General features: G+C 36.7%; 1 protein-coding gene and 1 long non-coding RNA gene across 2 annotated transcripts in view; both read right to left on the reverse strand.

Annotated features, from left to right (window-relative positions):
• Positions 1 to 20550, reverse strand: part of LOC139130573 (probable ATP-dependent RNA helicase DDX60) — a 125490-nt gene that overhangs the window by 34691 nt on the left and 70249 nt on the right. The gene's annotated exons all lie outside the window — the stretch shown is intronic.
• On the reverse strand, positions 8736 to 18936 carry LOC139130729 (uncharacterized). Its single transcript, XR_011551948.1, has 3 exons — positions 18564 to 18936; positions 11785 to 13215; positions 8736 to 9530 (listed from the first exon to the last, which is right to left on the reverse strand). It is a non-coding gene; the product is annotated as an uncharacterized lncRNA (long non-coding RNA).

Genomic DNA, 20550 nt, shown 5'->3' on the forward strand with positions numbered 1-20550 from the left:
GTGACTGTATTTGTTACAAGGAATAAAAATGCTAAAAATAGTCCAAAGTTCATGATATCAGGGTTTTTTATTTAGGAAATTACACGTACAGATGAACAAGTTGTTAAATACATTTGGTTTACTTGAAAAAAATCCAAAACTGACAGAATTAACCATGCTGTTTACACAATTTGCTGAATGAGGAAAAACAGACACTCAATTGATGAATCAAAGTGAGACTTATGTGGTCACTATGTTCAATGGGCATGCATTTGAAAGATATGGTGTGGTGCACATCTTGAAAGGTATGATTGTGATCTGAAAAGTCATGCACATGACATCTTGTTGAGCAAATCCTGAAATATGGCATATTGTGCTCCACAAACCATACTTAGTACTTTAATACTATTAGTATACGGTGAATATTTTAATTTGGGTAATTATTGATTTTGGCGGAAAAAATGATAATCCATTAAAGATACAAATGGACAGTTACATAGCAAGCTAAGCACTCAAAACTGTACGTATAGTACTATTTACTACAGTATGATGAGAGTACATGTGAAATGCAAGGTTACCTCGATGTTGGAGACACCTTTGACAAGTGGATAGGGTAATGAACTCACTATCTGAGGATGGTGAGTTCGAGACCCGGTTCAAGAGCGGGTAGGTCCAGAGTAAATGACTCACTGTTGGAGAACGGTGAGTTCAAGACTATAACACAGTGTTGTGCTCATCCTGTAATTGGGCTAACGCCCGTTGGATGATAGACTGATAAAAAAGGTGAAACAATTCTGGACATATAGCCCAAAGAACGGATATTCAAATGACCAAATAATCAACAAGCACCGCTCATGAGACAAGTGTTAATGCATCTTTATGTCACAGCAGACCATATATGAACTGATCACATGTTTCATTACATATTGCAGTTTTGCGTAAATTTAATCTTTTGCCACATGTTTGCAACTTCATTGAAAGTTTTTCATGATCAACATCATGGATAATATTCACCACATATTAATTCTAAAGGTCATTAAGTATACAAATGTATAATTAGCTGAAATAAATATACTGTCTTGGACTTCTCTCATTGTATCATCACTTTATATGGCAAGTGTAATTGCCTTTGGTCAAGTCCTTTATGTTCCGTATACCAAACTGTGAAAGCTCATAAGATATGCAAATTAGATGACATAAAAATGCGAAATGACTTTCAATATTGTTTTAACCGGGTATTATCAATGTACATAGCATGTTTCACCTACTTTGATCAAGTAATCCTGGTAACTATCCATAATTAGGAAAGTTCATTAAGTGTGCAAATTAGGAATTGATTGAAGTAAAATTGCTAAACGACTTTGTTAGGAAATATATTCTTGTATTACGTCATTATTAGTACAGTGTCTTACTATAGATACTCTGATAGCATTCCTTCTAAGACTAAGCTTTGAGGCACCGCTTCCTATCACTGTTTATTTTACCAACCAGAGATTCCATCTGCTAATTTGAGGCACCGCTTCCTATCACTGTTTATTTTACCAACCAGAGATTCCATCTGCTAAGACAATATGTCTAATCCATCATGTGCCTTTCTCATGACTCATAGACACTTTTCCCGCCAAAAGTGCTTTATCTACGGGAACCTCGCCTTCCCTAATCAGAGACTCTTCCACCCTCAACAGAGACACTTCACGTCACTGGACTCTACGTACGGTCTCTCACCCAAGTGTTATGCTTCACTGTATTAGCCACTGTCTATTATATTAGTATAGAATAAAGTAGTCATTTATAGTATTAGACGACTTCGTCTCCCGACTGCTTACTCAGACCTGGTCATATTCCACACAGACTTTTAATATTATTTTATCATAGTATCTTCAATGTACATAGCAAGTTTCATCAACTTTGGTTGAGTCAATAAAGATATAGATCCTTAATTAGGAAAGTTCATTAAAGATACAAATTAGGAATTGGCTGATTTAAAAATGTTTAACAACTTGCAATAATGTTGTATCACAGTATCTTTAATGTAGATAGCAAGTTTTGTAAACTTCGGGGGTCAATTCAGATAAATATCCCTAATTTGGAAAGTTCATTAAACATGAAAATGAGGTATTGCCTGAAGTAAAAATGCTTAATGACTTTGAATATTGTTGAATCATAGTGTTTTCAGCGTATGTAGTAAGTTTCATCAACTTTGGTCAAGTCAATCAAGATATATATCCCTAATTAGACAAGCGACCTAGTGGCCGATATAGCTCCGCTGTATTTATGTAGAGAATAACTATTTTTGACACATGTTGATGAAGAAGGTGGAAATCTTTGATAGCTCATTTCAGTGGCCAGAAAAAAGTGGATAAAATAGCTGCTAAAATACACAATTGAAAATTTAATCATACTTTGAATATATCACATCAGATCATCCCTAGGAACATAACAACCAAAGCTATCTGATATGAGTAGTTTTTTGAGAATAAAATTTTCTGACCAAAAATAGCAACAATTGCCCCAAAAAGAAAGATTGCAGATTTCATCATAATTTCAACAAATATCATTGAGTTCATCTATAGGAACCTGTATACCAAATTTCACAGCTATCAGATGAGTAGTTTTGGAAATACACATTTTTTGACCAAAAATGGCAAAAATTGCCCCAAAAATACAAAATTACAGATTTCATCAGAAATTCAATACGTATTACTTAGTTAATCTATAGAAACCTGTATACCAAATTTCAAAACTATCAGACCAGTACTTTTTGAGAAATACATTTTTTGACCAAAAATGGCAAAAATAGCGTCAATGACACTGTAGCTCCCATCCTGGACTATTTAGTGTTTGTTCTCTCGTCAGATATTTGAACATGTGTGAAAGGGATAAAGTGCATGAAGTGAAAATACTTAAATGTAATGTACTGGAGACAGTGAAATATGTTTAATGTATTTATTCAGAATATAAAATGGAAAAAATACAGAATTAGATATATCGAATACTGTGATACAACCATTAACTCAACAAGTTATTTACAATGACATAGTCCCCACTTGTAATAGGAGTATTAGTCCTGATGGGGCAGGAAAATGTGGTCATTAAGAAGTATCACTGGAGTGTATATGTTGAGATCCATGGGAACATAGGTCTATGTCATTGTTCCCAATTAGAAACACATGAGGCATGTCTACGTTATGGTTCTAAATCGTGAAAAGAGATCAGACCTCTAGCAGTATTGGCCAGCCAAGAAATACATATGCGCATTATAAATGAGGTACAAGATGTGACATCTTAAGGTCTAATATCCTATCAAAATTGGAGGGTATAGAACTTGTGGTTACTGAGATATGCATATATATGTATAATCAAGGTCAAAGGTCATCGAGGTCACATGACATTTTGAAAAAAAAAATTATATTGCTAATTAATCCCTATATGCCAAAAAATCAGATCTCTAGCTCTATTCGCTTGCCCAGAATTAGATGTGTACATAATTAATGAGGTAAAGCGTGTATTGTCATAAGGTCTCCCATCCTACTAAATACAAAGGACATAGCACTTGTGGTTACTTATTTATTGACATAAACATATATTTTAGGTAAAAGGTCATCGAGGTCACATGACATTTGGTCAAAAAAATTTCTCTCCTATTTTTATCCCTATATACCAAAAATCAGACATCCAGCTCTATTGGCTTGCTCAGAATGAGATATGTGCATAATTATTGCGGTACAGTATGAGGTGTCATAAGGTCTCCCATCATACCAAATATGAAGGGTGTAGCACTTGTGGTTACTGAGTTATGGACAAATATGTATATTTGAGGTCAAAGGTCACCGAGGTCACATGACATTTTGTCAAAAAAATTGTATTGCTAAGTTATCCCTATATACCAAAAATCAGACCTCTAGCTCTATTGGCTCACTCAAAATTAGATATGTGCATAATTAATGAGGTATAATATGTGGCGTCATAAGGTCCCATCATACCATATATGAAGGGTGTACCACTTGTGGTTACTGAGTTATGGACAAATATGTATATTTGAGGTCAAAGGTTACCAAGGTCACGTGACATTTTGTCAAAATATCCGAGATATCTGCATGAACGGATGGACTCACGGATGGACGAACAGACGGACATGACCCAATCTATAAGCCCACTGGACTTCATCCGTGGGGACTAAAAATTGTGTCACTGCATCCTTTTTGCAATATGAATACGATGAGAAACTAAATTTTTATTTTTCTTGGCCTTATACATGGGAGTCTATGGAGATCTGCCTTATACATGGGAGTCTATGGACGTGTAAACTAAAAATATGCAAATTTCACCACGATTTGCCCAAATTTGGGAAAGGTCACTCCTATGCATTTCCATACCAAGTTTCAAATCAATCGGACTTGTGGTTTCAGAGAAGAAGATTTTTTGACCAAAAATGGGAGAAAATTACAAAAAATTCATGAAAAATAGCAAGTCCAGGATACTGACCCAAGATGTGCACAATCATTTCATGTCAGCCCAAAGTACATACATGCTAATTTTTCATGTAATCTGCTCAGTGGTTATTGAGTTTTTTTCAATTTTGACTGTTTTTACATTTTTTCACTTAATTTGCATATTTTGGCAATGACAACTTCATTTGAACAAAATCTCATCTACAGCCCATCATCCATGTACACACCAAATATCAAGATGAAATGTACAGCGGTTTTGGAGTTTTTGATGTTGACGGACAGACATACAGACATACAGACAAACATACATACAGACATTTCCCTAGCCTATAAGAATAGCTTCCATTGCCATATATACATGTGGCTATGGGAGCTAAAAATTGCTTTAAAAGTGCAAATTTGCATATTTCTGCAGAATTTGAACAAATCGGAAATAGATCATCTCAAGGGACATATGTACCAAATATCAAAGCTATCTGACTGGTAGTTTTGTAGAAGGAGATTTTTAAAGATTTTTTTTACCAAAAATGACAAATATTGCCTTAAAAATACAAATATGCATATTTCACCAGGATTTGAAGAAATCTGACTGAAGTCACCCAAAGTAAACTGTATATCAAATTTCAAAGCAATCGGACAGGTGGTTTCAGAGAAGAAGATTTTTTTACCAAAAACACCAAAAAATGCCCCAAAAATACAAATATGCAAATTTCACCACGATTTGAAGAAACTTAAGTGAGGTCACCCAAAATAAACTGCATATAAAATTTCAAAGCAATAGGACTCCCGGTTTCAGAGGAGGAGGCAATTGTTGACGGACGACGACGGACAATGACGGAAAATCAACCTATTTGACAAGCTCAGCATGACTGACAGCGGAGCTAAAAAGTTGATTAAATATGCAATTAGGAATTGCCATGAAGTAAAAATGCTTGATAACTTTCAATAATGTTATATAGTATCTTCTATATACATTGCAAGTTTTGTTAACTTTTGTAGAGTCAATCCATATAACTATATATACCTAATTAGGACAATTCATTAAATATGCAAATTGGCTATAATCTTTCATGTAACCCCTTACTATCTTTCACAGCTGATATATCCTTGTGTGATCAACATTTGTAGCAAATCTAATCAAATTGTGTACAGTCATTTTCAATGTATATCAGTTATTTTAATCATTAATTATGCAAATTAGCAAAAAGTAAGTAAGCCAAACCCACCAAAAACTAATCAGTCTTGCCATTTGCTAACTAAATCTATGTACCAGATTTGATTCTAATCTAATGAGCCGTTTTTGAGATATACAGCCAACAGATGGATAAATAGACACACAGACATCGCTGCGACATAAGCTCATGTATTAACACATGAGCTAAAATGATGCATTTAAATTTGACTATCCTTATGCTGGGTTCACATATAACGGTTAGTGGGGGCTGGAGGAATCGCGGTTGAAATTTTATTTTTTCTGATCCCCCCCCCCCCAAAAAAAAAAAAAAAATTTTCGTAGAGCCCCTTTTTTATTAGGTATGCACTCAAAGAAAAAAAAACATGTATTTGGCAGTTCTGCTCAAAGATGTACAACACTGCTTGTTATTAGCAATTTGTAGAGCCATATTCCTGAGGCAAGTTCTCTAATATTTAACCACATCAGTGGACTTTTTTGATTTATCAGTCCAAGTCAACTTTAGCTAAATCCAACTCTGGCACCTGCTTAAGAACACACAAAATGACAATCATGAGAGCATGCAAATTGTGAATTTCTGCATACATTATATGCTTAAACGTTTTACGAAATTGACAATACTGTAGGTAAAAATATTCTATCAAATAAACATTTAAATCTCTGAAACATTTGGTGTAACAATGGTAAATTTGGTAAAATCAAACCAATTAGTCACATTTTTCATTTAAATTAGTCTTTACTGAACAAAGTTTTACTTTAATTTGTGTTTATTATTTTACTATGAGAATGTGAAAATTTAGAAAATTTAGCATGGTAACCCCCATCTTTTTTCTTTAATATTTGATTATTCTCATATGCAAGAACTCAAAACTCCCTGATAACTTTCAAGTCTCCTACTCTTCCATGTGCTGCTTTCTGGCCTGATCTATGTACAAGTATAATTCCCTGCCATGAGCGTCACATGACCCAAACTCTCCTTCAGCTATTTCATAGTCAGAGCTATCTCTGTCACTGCTGGTATGCAGTGACAGTAACACTGTCCATAGGCAGCAGCAGCAGGGCAGGAGCAGTATTAACTTTGATAATTCTGACAATGATTTTGTTCAGTTTATACAACTGCATTCTTGCTCTTTTTCCTACAGTATATTGCAATTCGAACTGTCCAGTATTCAGCTTGCGAACACAGTCTGTGAATATGTATCCTGCATTTGTATCACAGACAAATGACTTTACTCTGGAGTCTATAATTCAATTACCACCAAATATTCACATATGCAGGCTTTTGATGACAAACTGAATATTGTGTGTTTCAGCATGCTGTAGGGAGACAGCAAGAACTGTATTTGATATATTACATAGAAATATTGAAAAAATTATCAACAGGTGCTAACAGGTGCAGCAGTGCTCCGATACTAATTGGCCTACTTGTTTGTTTTTTATGAAAATACATACATGTACAGTGTAAATCTTTTCAAGACAAAAATAGTGAAATGCGACAAAATGCTTCCAGATCTTGTTTAATTATTGCTAACATTAGAACAATTGGATGACATTAAAATGTTATTCAATTTTCATTGAATTACCCACCAAACCTTGGATTTAAAAAAGGGAAGCAAAATATTTTCATATCCCCCTTCAGGCAGAGCAAAATTTTCAAGTCCCCCCTCTACTACCCTAAAAATATTCGACTCCCCCTCATTTTTGTGAACGCAGCCATACACTGCAATGGAAAATGTGCAAATACCATCTTTCTATGCAACTGATTTACTTGTAATAACGACAGGAGTCTAGATGTTTGTCAGTGATGTCAACATAGTTTGCTTAACTCACATAGATAACTAAGCTGTATATATGGTGTATTTGTAGACATCTGTCTCTCATTAGCAAACAATCAAGCAAATTATTTTTAAACAACAAAAATAAAACCTTAATTTGCACCTACAGGGTTAATTTCAATGAAAGTATTTCATTATTGAAATAAGAATGTGACGGACATAAGAAGATTTACAGGAAGATTAGTAGAGGTATAATTGCTCACTCATGATAATTTTGATATTTATAGTGTGGTGAGAGTCAACTGCACCTGCTTGCCACTAATTATGCTGAAGTGCTTTCAGCTTTCTAAACAGTCTGGATAGCCTGAACTGAAATTCACTTTTTCACAGTAACAATGTTGACAATATACATACAGGCTGTGTTTAATAGATGAATACAGACATTTTGACATACTTTAGCCAACAGAGTAGGTGATAAACAGAACAAAATTTCCAGAAAAAAAGAAATCTTGGAGCTGCATACTCTCGAATATCATTTGGCTTGAAACAGGTTTCTAGTATTTTGTCACTCAAAAAATCCCTTTGGCTCAAAGTTGGTAGTCAGCGAAGATTTTTTGACCAAAAACAGGAAAAACGGACCCAAAATAAAAATATGCAAAATCACTGCAATTTGACAAACCTGACATGTCACCCCCAGCAACCTGCACATCAAATTTCAAACTTGTGCAACAAACTCTTTTTAGAGATTTTTTGACCAAAAATGGGAATTGTCCCAGACTTACAAATTCCACAATTGTTCGAACAAACTTGTTACCTCTAGCAAACCACATACCAAATTTCAGACCAATAGGACAAACGATTTCAGAGTCGAAGATTTTTTGACAAAAAACCAACAAAATTGCTGGAAAATACAAATATCCAAAATTTGAACTTCAGTTATCCTTAAGAACCTGCAACTGAACTAGCAGTTCCTGAAAAGAAGATGAATGTTGATGGAACACAGAGGATGGAGGACTGAGGACAATCCACTTATATTAATAAAGCTCTGTGTCATTGACAGCAGGCTAAAATCTCACTTATGAAGCAGTCTGTAAGAAGTGTTGTGCTGTAGGAGCAAAATTAGTGTGAAAGGAAGATACTGTATAGCACTGATTCTCGATTCTCACTACATCAAAAGATGAAACACACATGCAAAGAAAATATCTGTAAAGGCATTTTTCCATCAAAAGTCACAATACTCAACATCGTCAAACTCTAAGGTGATGTTGAACTTGTTCACCCATAATGCAACTAACATTATGACACCCCCTGAAAAAGAACTCAAGAAAGATGATACAGTTCAAATTGGTAAATAGGTGCTTTAATTGAAATATATAGAGACCTCTTGCATGTGATAAAAAGAAATATGTTTGAATGAAATCTTATTTGAAATTCACAATGTTTGTGCTTGCAATTCAGTGAGAAGACACAAAATCACTAACAAAGTATTGCTGTTTTTCTGTATTGCCCTTTGCATGATAATAAATTAAACAGATAGCAGGCCATCACATTGACATTTCAGATCTTATCACATTTGAAGAAAATTACTGGACATATGTGGGTCATGGTGCACTTTCCTCAGTTCACACCTGCCAAAGTAATATTTCCAGACATAAAAATAATAATGGCTGGCAAATTTTGATAATATCAGAAAGAAAGTAACATTGCATATGCTCAAATACATTGTCCTTGTGTCTAGGGATTAAAAAGCTATTTAAGTTTGTCAGAATTACATCATCCTATCAATTTTACTCCTTTGTACATGTATGTATCATTTACATGAAGATGCAATCCACATGGGGGTTGGACTAATCATACCAGTGTGATAATTAATATGATCCTGCATTTGCATTGCCTAGGAGTAGTCTATGTGAAATTGTAGTCTCCTGTAAATGTTTGCTTTCCTAATGCTATGGCTCAGCTTTTAACATGCCATTTCAGTTATTTCCAGTCCCTGTTGTACAAAACTTTTCCCTGCACTAGGTATTTTTCAGCTTCAGACTTTGTTACTGTGACAAAAAGTGCCTGTCAATGGCTTCTTCCTCAGCCTCAGTCAGTGGTACTTTTCATCCATGAATGTAGCATGCTTCCTTCCTATGGAAAGGTAAGAAATGAGAAATTGAACAATTTAAAAATTAGAGACATGAGGACACTGAACTTTGATCATTGTTTTAAACTCTTTATTACATGCTCAGGATGTCAGTTTGTTTAATCCTCTTTCTCCCAGGTGGTATTTATTTCTATGGTTTGTCTATGGAGCCTGGTAGAAAGATGATTATATGGATTCAAGATACTGCAATGCATCAAAATTATTGTTGTTCAATGATAGCCTACACTTTAGTATTAGCCCCTCACATTGTCTAATATTCTATCTACCCCATGATAATTCCTTCCTAAGCCCTCCCAAGTAAAATCCATGGCATGACTCTTACAAAGGAACCAGTTTTAAAGATCCCATTCAAAGCAAACAATCACACAGATATACCTTGTTAAAGCGAAGCAATCTGCGGTACTGTCTCAGATTTTGAAGCACTGGGGTCGAATGGAGGGAGATCACTTGCTTAACTGACATAGTTTCTATGGAATTTAACTTGAATAATGCAATACAGTATATATAAAAACTACATTTAGCATCCACTACATCCTAACTGAAAGGCCACTTTGAGACTGGTTTGATTAGCTGTAAAACATAAACTACACATTTTTATAGACATCACAAAAACACACATCATTAGACAGTCTAATTTAAGTTTAAAACAGTACAGTACACCTGTTACTTTTCTGATTTAAAAAAAATATTTTGTTTTTGTACCAACTTAACTATCTTTTCTTCTCCCTTGAAATGTCAAGTTTTCACCTAATCAAAGTGCACTGTGAATTTTGGTGTGGACTAAAATTAATTTGCTAACAATCACAATTTAATATATGATATATGCTGTCTTCACAAGTTGAACACTGGACATGCAACGTGCTTTTCGCAACAGAAGAAGACAGTGCAGTTGGTACAATTGAGAATAAAATTAATAATAAAATCATCGAAACTTACAGCTACTGTTCTGAGGGAACATCAAACACAGTGTCTGAGAGTTGTTCTGAATAGATAGGTTGCAGTCAACTAGGATTGTATAGTTTGTTTTGAAAAATGGTCAATATAAAAATGGTTTCACTGAATTTCCCTGGATACCACAGAATCTGGTTTTGATGATATGAATATATGCAACCTACATGTATTTATACACATATCTAATGGAACTCGGATGTGACAGGATCAGACTCAGAGATGGTGGAGATCTTTTCACAAAAGCAGTTTATACCTCACTTAAAAGGGAAGAAAGGACAGGATAAAGGTCAAGAAGAGGTATTACTGCAGAAAACTTGGGAAGGAGAATAAAATTCAAGAGTTTAATATCATCATTACTTCAACGTCAGTGCCACATCCAAGCTGCCATGAGTGAGAGGAACAAAGAAACCCTATCGATGATCATTCATCCCTCACGTACAGTACTGTAGATTTCCCATAATTTATTGCGATTTGTATCCTCGGAAATACTTGAGTGAAGTCTACTATATCTCCCATGTGTAGACAAATTCACAGACTATCTATCAAAATTTTGAAAACGTACTTTTATGCACACCATTCTTCTCAATTCTCATTTTAAATAATTTGGAAAATTATGCATAATTGAGAGAGGAGATAGCATTTTTGTGAAATTTGCCAGAGATTGTCCTCAGCCATACAGAATAATGTGATGGAAAGTAGGGAGACTAGTTGCACCTGTTTTATGAAACAAAGGATATTGAATTTTTTTGCAATGGAAATGACAAAAGAAGTTTGCATGCTAAGATTTCTTAGAGAATGACTCCTTCAGTTTGTCATAACTTGCTGCCTAAAAAGTATGGCATTTGTAGTACCCGCAGAATGTGACTTTTATGGTTGTTTAGTGGTTATTTTCAAAATTTCACTGAAATATCTAAACGTACTTTTACTAGATATAATTTAAAAATTATTCTGATGCTGCACACTAGTGCTTACATGCAGAACTGAAAAAGTTTTTAGAAAAGTTACCTTCAAGGATACAAATCAAAGAGTATTGTGGGTAATTTATTGTACTGTGTCCCTCTAGTGTGCATAAATGAGGTCTATATCTAGAAACATACTGACTGGTTGTAGGCCCTAATGACTGCAAGTTACTAAAATAATTTCCCCTTAACTTAAGAATTAAAGGAAATTATTTAATTTCAGGTAACTCACAACTTAACAGGCAAACACATGTACATGTACTGTGTTGTCCTTACAACCACTCAGTACACTGGCAAGGCGTCAGTATATCATTAACAATTCACTGACCAGTTTTGGCTTCTCTTTCTCATTTTCAGAAGAACATGGCGCTTTCTTTTCTTTTGCATCTTTTCCCTTGAAGCTAAGCAAAGACAAAGCATACATCATGTATAAATAATTTAGCAAAACTAAATATTTTTACCTGCAGTCATGTAACTGAATATTCATCTTAGAAATGCAGAATGTCTGTATTTGACACTGCAGAAGAAGAGATAACTTATGAGCACTACTCAATCATGATTTGGGAACACCTGCCAGACAGTATCACTTTCCCACCTGCAGAGTCAGTAAAAAGCAGTATTGAGCCATAACTATATGTATTTTCAACCACTTGGCTTTATATGTTGTAACAGCTTTAGTCTGAAAATCATGTTTACAGTATCTCTGTCTTCAGGGACCTTCAAATCTTCAAGTCTGTGTTACAATGCAACGTATGGGACATGTTTTGCTTCACAAGTTTTACTACCTTTTAGGTAAAAAAGCAATTAACAAGGAGAATATTCCCAAATCATGATAATGGAAAAAGAAGGCTAAAAATGAGAAGCTTTTAAAAACAAAGTAACTTTCATTCTCATATTTTCAAATGACTGAACAGGATACTTGATCTACTTACAATGCCAAATATCCTTCAGTTAAAACACTCTAGACTTCAATGAAGCCTGATCTTCCAGTCTATCAATTTCATGTTCTGTGAGCACCATGCCCCCAAGAAATTTGCAAGATGCAAGAACAAGAGCATTGTGAGACAGTTGATGAATCCCAAGGCACCAGGAAAAAGTTTATTTACCAAACATGCACACGCTATCATGTTTGCAATTTTTCTTGGCAATTGATAGTTTCAGGTACATGTATATGGCACGTACAGCCCCTGATATTTTAGGAGGGAGGTTGATGCAGTTGGTCTATATAAATAAGTTTGATGATGAGAAACCAACTTCATTTTTGGCCTAAAAGATTGAAAAGCAAACAAAGTGATACTTTGAAATGAAATTTATGTATAGTATACATGTAGTTCATCATGTGAGTGTTTGATTTTGATGACATCTTGTTTATCTTTCTTTGAAGTGATCGGATTGGTTGATATGCAAATGAGCCATTGGTTATTTGAGTCCACAACTGCAGAAGTGCCTTTGCTCAACTACGACAAAACAAGGAAGTAACAACAAATGCATAAAATGGTCATATTTATTCCTATATGTACACACATACTGTTGCCCAGTATTTGTACCATGATAACATGACTTCTAGGTGCGTGATACCATCTAAGTCTCTCTGGCATATATTTATACTGCATTAGGAAAATTATTCATAACTTATAATTATCACTTTTATGATCAACATCCTTGGGACAGAAATTCATGACAGCGACCTCAGGACTGGGATCCATGGTAGTGTCCTAGGACATGTATCCATGACAACATCTTCACCCAACTCCTATAGCTTTAAAAGAACAAATCACATACACACCGCAGTGAGTTCAAAATGAAAGCTAATGACTCTGAGTCTTGATCACCACTTCTACAACCTTGGCACTTTTTCCCCCATGATTCAAAATAAATCAAGTTGATGAAGCCCTAAACTGCAACTTCTGTGACTAATTTAGCTACTGGACCCCATTAAAAGAGTGTAAAATTGTATTTTATAATCACAGTTCTCCACAGGCCCATTAAATGTGGCAGAGTGCTGGAATTACCAACTTACAAAACATGTAACAAAATACTGTATAAGACATGTAAGGCCACTTTGGGATGTGACTCTTCTTTCAACTCTGTATTTTTGTGGTAGTTTTTGGAGGATTAAACCTTTCAGTATTTATCATTGTCAATACACTTGATACACAGTGAAGTTCCATGTAGTTACAAAGTTGTTATTCTCGATTGCTTTTTGAGAGTGTATTTATCATGTGATCATCATGTCTACTGTGTAGAGTGACATATATTGAGGAAAGTTGTGACAGGCACTTAAATTTTATGCAAATAGTATGCTAATATTGTTATGCTAAAATATGGAAATGAGGCAGCACAATTTTTCAATCCAATCGTGGAGACCATTGATGTTGCAATTTGCAAGATTTATTATATTACTATGTAAACAGAATTGCTATTCCCCAATATGTCAGAGAATTTGCCATCTTGATGTTAAGAAGTGGACGGTTTCATTTGATTTGTGAATACAAGCTTTGGGGAGGGTAGAATTTGAGAAAAAAAAGGATCGGAGTGTCTCCTTGAATCTCATGCATACCAATCAACCCCCGACCCATTGCTCATAATTACTGAAGTCTCCCTTAGTTTAGTTTGGTACAAGAAACATAGCTTTTGATTGTTATTGGGAATTGAAACATGCCATGAGCGTTAACACACTGAAATCTTGAAAATGTTTTGATAGTACAGCATGCCAGGAAATAAAGATTGTTTATCATTCCATGTTGATTTATTCTCAGCAAAGTCAGACATGCATCTGAATTAAATTCTGAGTGAATTGCAAACCATAAGAAATGGGAACTTGGTACATGATTATGGAATGTGAAACATAAATTAGGCTTACCCCTTCAGCATGGCTGACTTTCTGATTAATTTTTTTCCCAAAGGATATGCTCGTGAACTTTATATTTATAAGCCAAGATTTAGTTTCAAACTCCCAAGAATACTATAATATTAACACATAATCTAAGTATTCTTACTTCACTTGATGATATAATATAATAAAATCTCTTTCACCCACGCCCATAGAAAAACTTCAAATATATGTAGACAAAGAGGAAATATATAGGGGAAAGAGCATGATGAATGTTTGGACTGGCCAAGGTATTCTAAGCTGGATTTGAATGCACAGTCAAAGGCAATGTGACGCCAATGGTAAAGGCTTACATTCACTGGGAAAGGGCTGAACGAGTAGCGAAGAATCAAGCGACAACTGAACAAAAGAAGAGTGAGCTCTGTCTCAAAATATCTCCAGATTTCCTTTGGAAGCACATGTTTGACATGGCCCAGACGCCCACGGTTTGCGCTTCCACTGAAAGATTAGAGATTTTTGGAGACAGAGCTCATAATGTTAGCTGCAGTAGGACTGAGTCCCGGGCTCGGAGTAAGTCACCTCGACACCTGTCCGTTTCGACCCCAACACTCTCTTGTCGCTAATTGCCTAATTGCTCACCTCTACCTTGTCATATCTTTCTTGTTTCGTGACGTTTTACTGAATATATCGTGCATCTTTCCTGGGAAAATTGGCTTCTGAACAAACAATTTAGCTGTTTCGATACACAAATGCATAGCTCAGACACTTTTACGACCAAGCGCTGCGCGCAGACAGCTGTTCGTAGTTTTTGGTGACTTTGATAGACCCGGCCCTAGCCCTGTGTACAATGCTGTGTGTCCCCAGACTTATACGGACCGGGGAGGCCGTATAAGGCCGGGAACAAACGGCGTCGTACGCTGGGCTAGGACTGCGACCGGCCGTCTGCCAGTTGCGAGCTCGGCCAGTGCCCGCGCCGACCAACTCGGCCAGTGGGAGAGGTCGGCCGCTTACATACATATGATTGAGTACATTTTCTCTTCACATTCAACAGTGATGTTATGATGTTATTTTGTTGAACATTCAGTAAACAATGAAAAGACGTTCCACTCTGAAAAACACATTGGTGGCCCTCAGCCTTTCAGCAGATCGCGGGTAGGGCGTACGATCGAAAGGTACAAATGGGTGATTATGGCTTTGCTATAATCATTGTTAACGTCTGGAGGGACACGGGGAGAAGGGTGTAGACCTTGCTAAGTATGGGTCACCATGCACCACTACTTCTACTCACAGGGACTGTGTTCTACTGCTTGCTGGATGCACTGGAGACGTAACCTTATCTGCCAACCGCCTTCAAATTTACCGTTATCTAAACAACTTGCGTCACCCTTGCACGTCATTATCCATGCGCATATCAGTATGATCAAAGCCACAGATCGTCCATTTCAACTTCTGCCATGCTCAAGTTCACACCACAAAATTCCCACCCACCCTCCACTAGAAAAAAAAAAAGCCTCGCTGCAGGCTAGCAGCTCACAATAAAAGATACTGTATGTCTCTATATCGCTAATCTTACATAAAGTTCCAGGGGGGTACTGTCATGGGTCTGCTGCGGGCGACTGGTAGCACGTTGCCCGATGCACGGTACCAATAACCCGGTACCGCCATCCAGGCCGCTATGACGCCTCGTTGCCCCCGCCATGGCAGTACATGCATAACCCCGGATTTCGGCCAAACACTTGTCTCCGTGTCGTTCCTTTGCGTTAATTGGCAGTATTAAACATTGCTGCGAATCCGTAGCCTTTGCCACTCGGGTAGCTTGGACATTCCCAAAGAACATGCCAAGGACTGGCAGGGCTCGTTTTCGCAGCAAGCAGTAACAATGACTTAATCGTTGATCGTTGGATGAATAACGTTTTATGCTATGGTTTTTATGGTAGTAAATCAATCCGTGGCAAAACGCGTCCAACAATTATTCCTTTTGGATACAAAGAAATGAAAACAAGGAAACTGCTATCATATACTGTTTTTCAGCTTTTGTTGAATAAGTGAAAAATACATGTAAGTTCCTTTTTCACTTTTTTTCTTTTCTCTCCTGTATACTTATTAACGAAACAGGGAGCCCTACTTTCTACAGAGTGGTCCAAGTGCGTCCATTCATTTTACGACTTTTACAACAAAACGCAAAATTGACAGTTGCAGGGATATTTTAGCTTCTTTTTATAACGCGCGTTCTCATGGGGGTGTACTTATCAACTCAAGAGTTCGTTATATAACGTGGACAAGTTTGTTATTGTCCATAGTTGGTAGGTTCGTGCATAATTATTTTTAGTTTCGATGTATTTCTTTTATAATAATGTTAAATTGCCATGGCAACCTTTCTTGGAAGCTCTAATTCAGTTATCGTACACGGCTACCTTTGCAGCAAATGCTTGTATCAACAGTTGTCACACTCGACAGTGCAAACAATGAAATGTAGCTACTTTAAGTATCAATCAGTAAAATACAACTAAAGTATTGTTTCCTTGCTCTGGAAACATATTCTATTGGTCGTAGTTCCTGTAACTCAGAGCGAATTGCTTTTGGTACAATATTTCGACTGAATCAGTGGACCTGTTAAGTCATCGCACTCTTCACAATCACACAACAGCTGATGGAGGCTGAGTGATTCAGTCGAAATATTCTACCGAACGCAATTCGCTCTGAGTTACAGGAATTATCGCAAATATAATCATTAAAATTATTTAGGCTTGTGTTGATACCTTCCCGTTTATTTTGACTGCGGCCCTTTCCTTAATCTGACTTAAACTAAGTTACATGTTGCCAGATTGAAGAACTCGCGCAAAGTTTCCTGCCAAAAGCGATGCAGACAATCATAGGAAGTAGTGATTTTATTCAACAACCGAACTTAGATTCGGTTTCGGATTCGGGTTTGAGTTCGATGGACTGATCGTAACTTTGCAATTCCAACTATATTTTCTACTTTTTCTAGTCATTTAATGCCCTTTTTGTTATTAATCTATGATTAAACTTTACAGCGTGGCTGCATATTAAGTATGTATTATACAGTATAAATATTGTCTGTATATCTTCATAAAAATGAAATTTTTCGGAAGGTTGCCATGGCAAATCGACATTATTATAAAAGAAATGCATGGAAACTGCAAATAATTATGCACAAACCTATCCACTATGAACAATAACAAACTGGTCAACGTTATGTAACGAACTCTTGAGTTGATAAGTATGCCCCCATGAGAACGCGCGTTATAATTAAAATATCTCTGCACTGTCAATTTTGCATTATTTTTTAAAATTCGTAAAATGAATGGACGCACTTGGACCACTCTGTAGAAAGTAGGGCTCCTTGTTTCGTTAATACGTAAACAGGAGAGAAAAGCAAAAACATGAAAAAGGAACTTACATGTACTTTTCACTTCTTCAACAAATGCCGAAAAACAGTATACGATAGCAGTTTTCTTGTTTTCATCTCTTGGTATCAAAAAGGAAGAACTATTGGACGCGTTTTGCCACGGATTTAAATCGTAGGTTTTAAGTTTTTTTAATGGAAAGCAAAACACGATGTACCACATACACTGCGCAGCCGATTTCATCGTGTAGTTTAATAGCGTTGAAGCGAGTAACCTCCATGGGGAAGGAAGTTTGCAAACATCGCGCTCTTGAATGACATTGACATCGCTTTCACATTATAATTTTAGCGAGACCTAGAAAATAGAAGAACACTGTAGTCTCATCATATAGCCTAACCATACTCCTACTGGCCGAACTCGCAACTGGCCGACCTCTTTTTTATTCGGCCCGGCCTGGCCCTGCCTCAGAATTACCATGGAGGTAGTACTACCTCCATGGAATTACATAGCGGCCGCCGTGGTATGCACAACTGCGGCCGCTGTGTTAACCACACACTGTGCCCTGAATAACGTGCTGTGTGTTCCCGGCGTTATACGGCGTCCCACCGCATACAATGTATCTGTCGAGCCCATTCAGGTGCGTTCCAGACGTTACAAGATTCAACTATTAAAAGTCTTTCAAAGTGCTATTAGCATTGAAAACTCTGAGGACATAATGTCGAGATGATAATTAATGATACAAGTTTCATTCATACCGAAGTGGTCGAGACGGTCAGGGGCCTAGGGTCGAGTGACTTGTAGAAGCCTCTGCAGCTCACAAGTTACCCGCGACAAAAATGGGGAAAGGTTATAGCTTCATAACAGCCGCATAGTGTCATATAGGAATACAAAGTAGTGGGCACTTACCACTATATTCTTCTCTAACTTGAACGAAAACCAGGAACGTAGTTAGTGTTCGGTAGATGTACCTAGTCTCTCCGGGACCGTGGCTGTACAGTCGATCCCGCTGGCTGAAGTTGTTTGCACTAGTTACTCACACATGGCAGACATAACCATCCGAGCTCAGAATATAGTGCGTGCCGTGTTGCGCTTGATTGACACGTTAAAGGTTGCTAGTTTGGTGTAATTGTTTGACATTTAGCAAGTACTATACTTTTAAACAATTGCTAAGTAGATAAAAATAGATGAAACTTTGAAATTATGGTCCGCTACCTCCGCTACCCTTCGCTACCCAAAATCTCATTTGCATAAATGAATCGTGCCTCATATCATGCAATAATTGTTCTCGGTAGCCGGATAGCTGCGGCTGAGTGTCGCCATGTCCCGCTCCTAGCGCTTGCACGTCCAATAATTTTATGAATGAATTTTCACTCACATTGATGTTACAGTAAGTACCAAATAAATACCTTGTATTAAGGGACTGGTCAGTTTCTTCGGCCGGGGGGGGGGCGGTGGATTCATGGGGGGTCACCCTATTTTTGACTTGGGTGATAGGGGGGTCACCATGTTTTTGAAATGCCCGATAGGGGGGGGTCAGTGTGTTTTTGAATTTTGACACAGGCTCAATATTGCCTAAAATGCATCACGTCAGCCACAAATTGCATCATTCAGTTGCATTTTTGGCGCGCCCTTCGGGCGCGTAACTTTAATAATCAAAGATATTTTTCAGCGTGCCCGACTTTAACATATCAGGCACACATATATCAGAGATATCTGTATGTTCAATATTTTTCAGTGTGCTCTTCAAGCACATTACTTTAAAATATCAGACATTTTTCAGCACGCCCTTCCGGTGCATGGCTTTAATATGCAAGACATATGTATCAGAGATATCAGGATGTTTCATATTTTTCGGAGCGCCCTTCGGGCGCCATACTTTAATAAATCAGAGATATATGTCAGAGATATCTTGATGTTTGCTAAGTGAAAGTGTACCATTATGAAATCTGCATTTCATATGAAAAGCATGACAAATTCCTGATACTTTTCTGTAGTCTCTATGAGAATTCAGTATGAGAAAGCAACATGCACAAATATTTCACAATATATATATATATTTGATGCAGTGACTTATTTTAGAGATAGAAAAATGACAAGATATCTTTCGTTCTCATTGATGCAACTATTTTCCTTTGTATCTCAGGTTTTCTCTAAAAAGATGCTTTTTATGACTAAAATAACAGTTAAAAAAGGCAGGTTTCGTCATTATTAGCTGTGCTTTTATGGTTTCAATGTTACAAGAAAAGGTCCTCTCAGACACTGCACACACCAGATTTGGCTAAAATAGCTCTATATGGCTTCTCAGGAGATTTAATAGGATGGCTGGATTCATGGGGGTCACCCTGTTTTTGACTTTGATGATGGGGGGGGGGTCACCCATCAAAGTTTTGGATTTACTGCTTTTTCCTCTCTGATATCAATGATTGACATCCATTTCTGTACAACAGTTCAGGACATCTGGTTAAGCATAGAAAGTGTGAAATATATTCACAGCTCATTCAAAATGTACTGTGTTCAAACTTTAAAATTGACTCTTTGAAATTCCTATCTTACAACTGACATGTCAACAATTTCATTAAAACACAGAATGACTGTTGAAAATAAATGCATATATATATATATATATATATATATATATATATATATATATATATATATATATATATATATATATATATATATATCCACCTTTTGTTTTACCGTTGTCGCGCGGAGGGGGGTCACCCTGTTTTCGAAATTTGGAATGGGGGGGTAGTCACTTTTTGACGTCGGCAAAAAATAATCCACCACCCCCCCCCCCCCCCCGGCCGAAGAAACTGACCAGTCCCTAAAAATCCATAGTCTTTCCTATTTCCGCTTGATTCGCACAGAAAAAGCCCTACGAGAGACGCTA

This window comes from Ptychodera flava, chromosome 4 (assembly GCF_041260155.1).
Source record: "Ptychodera flava strain L36383 chromosome 4, AS_Pfla_20210202, whole genome shotgun sequence".
Lineage (NCBI taxonomy): Eukaryota > Metazoa > Hemichordata > Enteropneusta > Ptychoderidae > Ptychodera > Ptychodera flava.